Here is a 12,207-nt window from a genome sequence, read left to right on the forward strand (position 1 = left end):
AAATATACCTACCCATGTTTTAATTATAAGAAATTTAATAAATCAGTCGAAAACTATTTTAAGTGCTATTGACAAAGACTCTTCCTTGACCTAACTCTAAGTCAGTCTTCTCTGAAGTCTTCTAAACTAAGCTCTGACTTTTGGGCTTTTGGGTTCATCTGGTTTAGTCCAGTTCTAGCAAGAATCCTGCTGGATCAGGTTAGCAAAAATCCACCACCCTTGATATCTGATCGAATTCCCCACTTCTCCCACCCTCAGTATCTTATCACTCTGGCCTGCCTTCAGCAATCATCCTGGCAAGTGGGCTTAGCGAGCATTATTCTCACCCCTGATGTTTTCCTCTTAGTAATTTTCTATCCGCTTGACGACCTCACCCCCCAACCCAACTCCTTGGCTAGAAATCTCCACTTGTCTTTATTGTATTTGGAGTTGAGACTGATCTCTCTCTTACCACAAAACCCGTTTGTAGTAGGGAAGTCTTCTCTACCGTCTTTATCAAGTGTCATGAATGATATTTTTCTTTAACATAGACGTGCCAGAAAATGTGCTTCATTTTACAAAAGGTCTGTGTTAAGGAACCAACTTCTGTTAAATGATGAGGATGCTATTTGCACTTTCTGCTAACAATGAAATATTGTGCAATTAGCATAGAGGACTATTTGAGTGGATTGAGGGATGAACTGCATAATGAGAAGCTAATTACAGGGAGAGATCCTCTCTGCAGATATTTGTAGAATATTTTCGTTTTGACAAAAATGCAGAATATTTATCTGGCATTTACATAAATCAGTTGATGTCTGGGATGAAATTGTACAGGAAAAGATTGTTATCCTAAACCAAGAGGAAGTATTCTCTGTGCCCGTTATTTCATAATTAAATTTCATGTTCTCTTGTAATCAACCAAAATATAAATATTGATTTTGCCACCTGTGTTTTTAAGTACAGCTGAGAAAGACTTATCTGAAATCGTTTTTCACCCGAAAGTATGTGTAATCTGTGGACTGTTAAGGAACTATTTTCTAACTCTTGAAGTTTGTGATAAACAATTTTTTGCCCATGAGACAATAAGTTAGAATCACTAAATGAGTAAAACACTTAGTTTACATTATCTTCCCTGTATTTAATGACTCAATCTCTGTTTCTGTGTGTTTAAAAATTTCTCAAAAAATACGACAACAACAACACGTTCCCGCCTCTCTTGGTTCCACCCTATCCAACCCCCTCAAGAAGCTCAATAGCCACTAGAACCTTCTGAAGTTGACCCAGGAAAGCTAGGCTATAATAAACAAACCATGAATATCGATGAGGCACATACTTTGAAATTTATGTTACTTTTAATAAGTCTAGGTTTTAATTAAATGAATTTAGAAACTGATTGTGGTGTATAGGTTTATAATTGATTATTGTATATTACAAAGCAAAAATCAGGTTCCATAGTCTAACACCAGTTTGACAATGGGCAGAAGATATGACATCCAGACTGCTCCCAGAATATCTCTTTTGAATGTTCATGATAAATACATTTGAAATGTATTATAAATAACTGTAACATAAATTTATTTTTATACAATACCTTGCAATTTCCAAATTACCTCTGCATATGTTATTGCCTTCCTCACTACACTGTGAGCATCTTAAGAACAGAGATTTCTGTTCATCTATATTATAGCCTTAAGTTTCTCGGGTTCCGTGGGTACCCTCTTGCAAGTTCCTGAGGTGCTACTTGGTAGCCCCAAACATTCCTCCTCATTAGTCCAGATCCCAATTTTACACGCTCTTCTATTGACTTCTAAATTTAATAATCCCAGTCTTTTTTCTTTTTCCCAAGCCCTAGGGGAAAACCGGCTTCCTGCAGTTACCACCTTTGCCCTATGATTTGAAGGTGTCCTCTCCAAAATTCAGGTGTTGAAACTTAATGGCCAATGTGATGATAGTAAGAGGTGGAACCTTTAAGAGGTGATTAGATTTTGAGGGCTCCTCCATCATAAGTGGTATTAAGACCCTTATAGAAGGGGCTTCATGCATTGTTCCGGCTCATTTGCCCTTCTGCCTTCCTCCATGTGAGGACACCATGTTCCTCTTCTCCTGAGGATGCATAGCAAGGCTCCATCTTGGAAGCAGAGAGCAGCCCTCACCAGAAACCCCAACCTGACAATGCCTTGATCTTAGATTTCCTAGCCATCAGAAGTGTGAGGAATAAATTTCTGTTTTTCATAAACTATCCAGTCTCATGTATTTTGTTATAGCAGCACTAAAACACTCTTTGAATCACTACTTTTACCTATTTAAATGTTCAGTTCCCTAAAAAGTGATTGGTAATTCTTCATATTAAAGTCTGTTAAACTAACTGGTATGATTTTTCTTTCTTGATTGGACCCTGACTAACAGAAGAGAGAGAATTGCAATACTGTCAGAAAGACTGGAATGATTGTATTGGCTGAGTTTATTATTTTGAAAGCTTAACACTGCACTTTACATCCAGGTCTTTGTACATAAATCCTTTTTTTAATGGACTTTTCCACTGGAAACTTGCTATTGAGTTGCATCAACTCGAACATCCCACTTCTTCAATTGGTGAACACTTTAGGGCTTCTAATAATTATTATACATTTTCTGATACTGGCTAATTTTTTTGAAAACAGATGCCTGCGGCTTCAGTTTTACCACCTCGTTTTGTGAGTGACACTGTAAAGCTTTTTTGTTCTTATGGCCAAGAGGACAAAGAGAAATAAATGAAGAAACGAACACAAACTTATTTCCTTTAGTCCCTTTCCTTAATGAAAAGGAAAAGAAATACACAACACCAAGAGTCCAAGCCTGGTTATCAGCTGCATTGTAGAAGAAATGGTCAGGTGAATAGGTCTTTTGCTTGTTAGGGAGTTTTATTGAGCACTTCGGAAAAAAACTCAGTTCTCTGTGTATTGAAATGGAAAAATAGTGTCCAACGTCAAGGTCTCTCTTGAAAGAAAGTGTTTCAAATATTCTGAAAAAATGTTTCTGAGGGGTCAATTTCTAAAGCTAGCTGATTTAGTTTCTTTTGACCTAAAAACAGGCAAATACTATGGGGAGTAAGGTATTGCACACACTGTTTTTAAAAACATAGTTTTGTTGTGGCCTAACTCATGTCGGCCAAATAATTCCTATTTATAAACAGTCCACCAAGTCCCATCTATAAACAATCTACCAAAGTTGTGACTAGATAGAAAGACTAAGCATTATCATTTTTATGGTCCTCCTTGCAATATTCCCTCTTTTCACCATTACAACCAATTATTCTTCTTTTTAGAAAAATTTTCTGTAATTAACATTTTCAAGAAAAGTCTTAATATGCTTTCAAATCACTACTTTCTAAGAAAAGAATAAACCTCTGAAAATCACATGACTTTCTTATACCTCCAGTTCCAAATGCAGCATCTGCACTATATCTCTCTTATTCAATAAGCATTTTTAGTCACCTACTATGTGCCAGGCCTGTGTCACTGTGCCAAGGGCTGAAAACAGAGAAAACCCAGACCTAGACCTGCCTCAAGAAGCTCACAGCCTCTTAAGTTGGATAAATGGCTATGCAAGACAATGAAATATGATGACTACCTAAAGAGATGAACAAATAGCTATGAAAGTCCAGGAGAGGGAAAGATACATCTCAAGTGGGGAAGATCAGAATTGGAAGAGGTGACATTTGGATTAACTTAATGCTAGTGTATTTCATCACACAGACACATGGGTGGCATGTTAACTGTCACAGGATGGATGAGGCTTACCTGAGTTAAGGCTTAAAATAAGATCTACCCACAAGATAGGAACTGAACTTAGGGAAATTAACCTAGTTCTAGGTTCTCTTCCTTAGAGTGTGGCCCAGCAGTAATTGTATCAGAAAGACTTGCTTACTTCTTAAAAATGTAGATTCCTATGACCAATTCCCAGGGTTTCTGATTTATTGACTGGAGTGAGTGAATGCAAAAATCTATTTAACTCATGCTGCAGTTGATCACTATCCTGTCTAAATTTGCAAGGATTTGTCAAGCAACAAGTGGGAGTGCAGAAAGCTCAAGTTAGGGACATCCGATATAATAAAATTAGATATTCTGACAGACAGGTGGAGACAGAGCAAGGACAGTGCCAGGGAACCCAGGAGCAGGCAAGATTGCACATCCAAAGAGACCTGCAGCAAGGTGTCCTGTCCCCTCCATATCGCCCTGGGTATTGGGATTTCAAGTTTAGGACTTTCTTCCAGGTGAGAATATAGGGAGAAAGCCAATTGGAGATAACAAAGTAAATCACACAGTTTTGTGGTGTGTGTGTGTGTGTGTGTGTGTGTGTGTTTGAGACAGAGTCTCACTCTGTCACCCAGGCTGGAGTGCAGTGGCACAGTCTCAGCTCACTGCAACCTCCGCCTCCTGGGTTCAAGTGACTCTCCCGATTCTCCTGCCTCAACCTCCCGAATAGCTGGGATTACAGGTGTGCACTGCCATGCCTGGCTAATTTTTGTATTTTTAGTAGAGATAGGGTTTTGCCATGTTGGCCAGGCTGGTCTCAAATTCCTGGCCTCAAGAGATCTGCCCACCTTGGCCTTTCAAAGTGCTGGGATTACAGGCATGTGCCACTGTGCCTGGCCAATAGCACAGTTTTAAAGTTTTCTACGCAGTGTGTCAAAAAAAGGATGTGGGCACTAATCGAACTTACCCATGATTTGGTTCCTAGGAATGGGGGCAAGATAAAAATGCCAGAATCTAGTTATGAGAAGCAAGACCAGAAGCATATCTTTTTCTGGTTTTAATTCTGGTTCTTTAATATTAGGTTGGTGCAAAAGTAATTGTGGGTTTTGCTATAGAAAGTAAAGGTAAAAACCGTAATTACTTTTGCACCAACCTAAATAGAATCACCTAAGAAGCTTTATAAAAACATGTACTCCTAAGATTCACACTGGACTTAGAAAATCAGAATGGTTAAGACAGAAATGTGAATTTTTATAAGCTCTTCTAGTAATTCTGGAAATTATTCAAGTTTAAAAAGCAATAAACAAGGACTCCTTTTCTCTGCCCACAACAACCACAGCCCCCACCAATCACAGGTCACAAACGGAGCCTGCAGTAGGAATCCTGTGGCAGATACTGGGAAGAAAAGAAGCCCATGGATCAAGCAGTTAACATAAAAATCTCACGGCAAGAAGAAATGCCAGCTTGCAAGTTCTGTGAGTCTTGCAGCAAACAAGATATTTCCAGCACAGAATGCCAGCAAAGTTTCTTGTTGCTGTTGTTTTGTTTTATTATAGTATTTAAAATAGTTCTTCAGCATATCAATACTTAAAATAGTAAAAATCCCATTGTCCCTGTCTTAGTGTGTTCCAGTTGCTGCAACAAGATATCATAAACTGAGTGGCTTATAAAGAACAGAAATGTATTTTTAACAGTTCTGGAAGCTGGGAAGTCCAAGATCAAACTGCCAGTAGATTTGGTGTCTCCGGACACCCAATCCACATTGGGAGGACCTAATCAGCTTACAAAGGCCCATCTCCTAATACCATCAGGTTGGAGGTTAGGATTTGAGCATTTGAGCATTAGAATTTCAAGGGGACACATTCAGACCAAAGCAGGCCCATTCTCTTACTCCAGCTCAACAGAAGAATCTCATTTACAGACATCACTGAGCCTTCTCCCTGTCTGAATTTTTTTTTTTTTTTTTACCTAGTGACTATTGACAAAGAGCAGTATTGAATATGATACTAACTTCAACCAAACAACATTGGCAGCATGTAGAGTATTTGCTCATTCCATGGTCTCATGTCACATCATGCTATTTTTAAATCAAATTCTGCTTTTAATCTTTAGTTTTAATTTACCTTTATCTGAAACATAAATGTCATTAATCACATAGAAGGAAAGTAGGAGCTAGCAGGATAGTAATCTAGCTAAGCTGCAAGCAAGTGAAGCTTTTTTGTAAGGAAAGAGCTGTAGAATCACAAGACAATCTGTATCACAAACCAGCAAATATATGCTAAATAGTGTCTAATTTCACGGGGTGCCTCCCAATTGAAATTGAGCCAGGCCACCTGATTCCTTATTCCACTGGTAAAGACCATCTCATGTGAACCAGCTGCCATGGATGTGGTTCAGAAAGCTGTCCCTGAAAAGAACTCTGGGCCATCTGTGCTTACAGTTCTATTAATAGAATGTTCTCCAAATCATAGACCTTCATCTGCAACCTCACATCAAGACTTTCTCAAACATGAGACCCGGAGAACATCACTCATCAGCATTCTTTGTGATCTATTGGGAAGCACCATGATTTGAAGGCAAGGGTCAAAGGCGGGGTGGGAGCCGGATGAGACTGTGAACTCTCTGAAGCCAGGGGCATTCCTTTTCCCCCTTACCTTGCCAGGGTCAGGCCCTGTGATGACACAATTGTGTGTTGAGTTGTACTGAAGCATTTTGTAAGTGCCAAGCCAGTGGAAGCAGCTTTACAAGGTTATTAAATAATGGGAAAAGTCGTGTTCATTATTAAAGGAAGATGAGGAAAGGGAGGTTCATCAGTTAAGTAACTTCCCCACGTTGACACATCCTGAGTAGTAGGGCCAAGATTCAGATACGGGTTCTCTGACTCCACACCTGAATTTGATGGCCTGCACCGTCTCATACGTTTTTGTTTTCCATTCATTTTGGTTGTACTTGGGAACTTCGACTTTGATTGTGATTTATTTTTCTTGAGCCAACCCTGATGGAGTTTTTTATGACTCTAGAGAAAGGTGAAATGACTAATACAAGGAAGCTGAAATAGCATTAACATTTCTTAAAATTAGTTGTTAAGAAATATAGAGGCTTAAACCATATAGAAATAATAGCAGATGACATGAGACACCAGATGGAGTTCACCTAGGCACACAATGCCTGTTTGATAAACTTAAGAGAAATTGTAGAACACGCTAAAAGAAAAAAATGGAAAAAATAGTCATAATGTTTAGATCTTTTAAAAAAATATATTTTGCTAAGGCCATCATTTTCTCTTTAAGACCATAGAAAATTAGTGGCTACCAGAAACATTGCAAAGATAACTAAAGATATTGATGTGAAACATGGAAGCAGCATCCTCTTACTTAATGTGCTGCTAACGAAATAAATATAAGTAAACCAAGGCTGACTACATATCCCTTATGTTATTTTCCCACCATGGTTCTAATCTTAAGAACATCAAATATATGAGACATGATGAGTGACAATAACAAAGATACTTTGCAATACAGTCTAAACCAAAGCATATGGCATGTGACATATATAGATATGTATAGATCCATTTATTGATATGTGTGTATATATATCTATGTATCTGTATCTCATATGACATATAATAACATACTGCCAAGAACAAGAGTAGAAGTTATTAAAATATGTAAAAAAAAAAACTAATACGAAAGTTAGGATACAAGTCAAGAGAACAAATAATCTAAGAAAAATGGGAATATAGTTTCTTCAGTTGTTTATTCATATGCCAGACAGTGCTAAGTGTTAGAGGTTAAGGATGTGTAACATCTAGTTCACTTCTATATATGCTTACAGTTTGGTAAAGAAGATACAAATCTGTTAAGCAATGCCTTACACTAGTGGGAAAATTAGAAAAGATTTCCAGATTGGGTGCAGTGGTTCACACCTGTAATCCCAGAACTTTGGGAGGCCGAGGCAGGCAGATCACTTGAGGCAAAGAGTTCAAGACCAGCCTGGCTAACGTGGTGAAACCCCATCTCTACTAAAAATACAAAAATTAACCGGGTGTAATGGCGCATGCCTATAGTCCCAGCTAGAGTTCAAGAATCACTTGAATCCAGGAGGCAGAGATTGCAGTGATCCAAGATTGCACCACTGCACTCTAGCCTGGGCGACAGAGGGAGACTCTGTCTCAAACAAACAAACAAACAACAACAGAAAGACTTCCAAGAGATTGTAAACAAACATGTAAAGTAGAAAATTAGACCAATGAGAATTCTTGAAGTATATTTTGAAGAGTTAAAAAAGCCCAAAAAACAAAAAGGAGAAAATAAATGATTTAAATGTCTCTTTTTAAATGTAAGACAAAGGCAATAAAGCTGTTCCTGTAACCAAATTTCTGTGTAGTAGCTCTGTATTGTTACCACAACATGCCAATGAGAACTCTGGTTCCACGGAGGAAAACCTTTTCTGTGACCCTCTAGAATAGCAAACTCAGTGCCAATGGGGGAATTACAGAGTTCTTTTATGGTTTCCTGTGTTTTGTCTGTTTGTCAATATTAATGCTAAGGACATTAATTGAGATACATGCTTCTAATTCCCCTTACTTGTATAGAAGTACTGTAGATTAGAGAAAGGATTTCCAAAACTGGGGGAAAAAAGAGTCCCTAAAAAGCAGCACCATAAAGAATTGTAAAAGAGGAGAATCATGTCCTCAAATGTTAAAAGAAGACTTATGGATTAGCCAAGGAAATTCTCACCTTTAAAGAAAAATGAGACATTATGTCAATGATTATGGGGAGGCGGGAGAAAGACAGAAATGCCTCAGAATTGTCTGGATGGTTTTATAAAACCACACCACACACTACACACGTGCATAAACACACACACACCACACATATGTACCTGTATGATCTGATGTGCTTATGACAGTGGCATGATCTCATGACTCAGAACCAGGGCCATGATGAACCACTATCATTTGGGGAATATGTCTTATCCCTCAGGTGTGCTGGAGATCACAGAGTTATTTAAAAATCAGAGGGCAAGTAGCAGAAGAACTAAGTTAAAAGGAGATGCCTTGTAAAATACATTAACAATAACAGTTAAAGCAACAGAATCAACTCCCACCAATGGAAGAGTAGGGTAAGAGTAGGATACCCTGGTACTTGCCTCACTGAAAATCATCTAGAGCCAATTTAAAAGGAAAGCACAAACAACCCTCCAAAACAAATCCAACATAATCATTTTGTGAAGGGTAAAAACAGCCCCCAAATTACAGAAATGATGCATTTTTTAATTCAACAGAAGACAAGATCAGGAAAAAAATGAGAACAGCGGGCTATAAGTGAAATTTTTGATATTATGCACTTATGAGACACTGAAATATGCAATCCATTTTATTTATTGCTGTGGAAAGTAGTGTGTATATTACTTTATAGTAGAGTTCTACAGGTAGAAATTTTATAATTGAAGTAGGTATTAATTATTACACATAAATGTTACTATTTTTTATTTGAGTTTGGTTATTTTTAGTTAGAAACTGCCTATAATTTAACCCTGATAACACGGTTAAATTTTTACTTACAAATACAGTAAACTAAAAGGGCTTTTTCATTCTAGCATGCCCATATTGTGGGCTTATGTTTTCACCCTCTGCAATATTCCAAACTTGTCTTTAAAGGAAAATGAGACATTATATCAATGATTATGGGGAGGTAGGGGAAAGACAGAAATGCCTTAGAATTATCTGGGTGATTTTACAAAACCACACCACACGGATGCACACGCGTGAGCAAGTGTGCACACATGCATGCGCGTACACACACACACAGACGTAGAGGTCCTATTTCTTCAAAGTAAAAACAAGTTGAGTGTTCATACTCTGTATCAGAAAAAAATACCAAAAGTTTAATGAAGAGTTTACTCCCCTTTTAATTTACTGAAATCATCTATCTATACATATTTTTAATTGTCAACATTATTTTGGATTTTATCTTTCCAGCTACTGTTTTCTTGTTGCTCCTTGAAGAAATTATTGTGGGAAATATGAAGCTTCATGTTTACAGAATTGCAGACCCTTTGATAACACAAGAGGATGACAGAACTGCCTCAGGTTATCTTCTGAGCTGGCAGACTTCTCAAATTTGCACAGACACAACCTTTAGTGACCTTTGGAGCTCTGAAACTACATGAATCATCATTAAAGGCAAATTGAACCAAAGCCACTGGGAAGTTCATTTTTCAGAGGACTAACTTCGTTTTGTTTCATACATAAGCAATGAAGGTATGTATAGATCCATGTCATTTCTCAGGTCAAGTTAAACTGTCCTGTGATTTAAAAGTTATAGTAAGTATATGATTTTATTTGAAACTCTATATGGCTAATAAAGACAAAGAGAACAGCTAATTCGAAATTGCCTGCACAAGAAAATTAAAATTTCCAAAATCTATTATAATTTTGTCACTCTAAATGAAGATTCATGTGACATGTTGGACTCCCATACAGAAGACTACTTCAGGATTGTCTTTCTATAATTACGACTTTCACTTCATTAATAATTATAATGCCTTTTCCTATATGCATCTGTCCATCAGCAAGTGAAGACAGGAATTGCCTGACCTTACACGAAAAATAAACTCTCAATTCAAATCATAATGAAGTTGGTAAAACAGTTTGGCTTTAGGGAGATGAAGATGATGTATTGTGGGGAAAAAAGTCTCTTATTACTAAAGTATATTTTATCCCCATATAAAGTAGCAAAATAATATTATTTATTCATAAACAAAAAGGAGTGATCTAAAGGTTTTCCCAAGTTATTTTAGGTTGGTGCAGAAGTAATTGCAGTTTTGCCGTTATTTTGATGGCAAATAATATTAACACATCAACATATATAGGATATCAGATCTGAATTTGAAAGGTCAGTTTATAAATTGTATATCGTTCTCTCCCGATATAAAGTGGATTCCAGCACTCTGCACGCCTGAGCCTCTGCTCCTGTGACTATCCTGCCGCCTCTATCCTCACTGCTGCCACCTTGAGGGAGATCGTGCACCTGCAGGCTGGTGAGTTTGGCAACTAGTTCTACGGGGTGATCAGTGATGAGCATGCCATCGAGCCTACTGGCACTTAGCATGGGGATAGCAACCTGCAGCTGGAGTGCATCAGTGTGTACTGCAATGAGACCACCGGTGGCAAGTATGTGCCCCACGCTGAGCTCATGGATCTGGAGCCCAGCACCGGGGACTCTGGTGTGCTCAGGCTCCTTCGTGCAGATCTTACGGCTGGACAACTTCATCTTCCATCAGAGTGGTGCCGGAAACAACTGGGCCAATGGGCACCACGCAGAAGGTGCGGAGCTGGTGGATTCGGTACTGGACATTGTGAGGAGGGAGGCTGAGAGCTGTGACTGCCTGCAGGATTTCCAGCTGACCCACTCCCTAGGAGCAGGGACTGGGCCTAAGAGGGGTACCCCTCTCATCAGCAAGATCCCAGAGAAGTATCCAGACAGGATCTGGAACAAGTTCAGTGTGCCCTTACGCAAGGTGTCAGACATGGGGGTGGAGCCCTAAAACATCACCTTCTCAGTCCACCAACTGGTAGAAAACACAGATATGACCTATTTCATTGATAATGAAACTCTCCATAACGTCTGCTTCAGAACCCTAAAGCTGACCACACCCACCTATGGTGACTTGAACCACTTGGTGTCTGCCGCCATAAGTGGGGTCACTACCTGACTAGGCTTCCCCAACCAGCTCAATGCTGACCTGCAGAAGCTGGCTATGTACATGGTCCCATTCCCTACCTGCACTTCTTTATGCCTGTCTTCACCCTGCTGACCATCCACAGCAGCCAGCATTACCAGGCCCTCATAGTGCCTGAGCTCACCCAGCAGATGGTTGATGCCAAGAACATGATGGTTCCCTGAGACCCCTGCCATGGCCACTACCTAAAGGTGGCCACAGTGTTCACGGACTACATGTCCATGAAGGAGTTGGATGAGCAAATGCTTAATGTCCGAAACAAGAACAGCAGCTACTTTGTTGAGTGAATCCCCAACTATGTGAAAACAGCTGTCTGTGACATCCCACTCTTGGGGCTATAAATGTCTGCCACCTTCATCAGCAACAGTGTGGCCATCCAGGAGCTGTTCAAGCACATCTCTGAGTGGTCATGTTTCGGTGCAAAGCCTTTCTGCACTGGCACATGGGCAAGAGCATGGACTAGATGGAGTTCACCAAGGCTGACAGCAACATGAACAACCTGGTGTCCCGGTACCAGTAATACCAGGACACCTCAGCCAAGGAGGAGAGAAAGGTTGAGAAGGAGGCCAAGAAGAAGGTGGCCTAGAGCCTCCAGACATGGACACTGGGTAAAGTGGGGAAGCAGTGGGAATTCTATTTACTCACAATCTTTTCTCTGATAACCAGGTCTCACTGTGTGTACACTTGGAGCTCTTCCCGACTTCATAGCACACACTGTACAGACACCATCATTAAAAGCATTTTC

The 12,207-nt window shown here is 39.3% G+C and overlaps 1 pseudogene; it reads left to right on the forward strand.

Annotated features, from left to right (window-relative positions):
* Positions 1-3,460: 3,460 nt before the first annotated feature.
* Positions 3,461-11,925, forward strand: LOC100610998 (tubulin beta chain-like; annotated as a pseudogene).
* The last annotated feature ends 282 nt before the right edge of the window (positions 11,926-12,207 follow it).

The sequence above is a fragment of the Pan troglodytes genome, chromosome 5 (genome assembly GCF_028858775.2).
Source record: "Pan troglodytes isolate AG18354 chromosome 5, NHGRI_mPanTro3-v2.0_pri, whole genome shotgun sequence".
NCBI lineage: Eukaryota > Metazoa > Chordata > Mammalia > Primates > Hominidae > Pan > Pan troglodytes.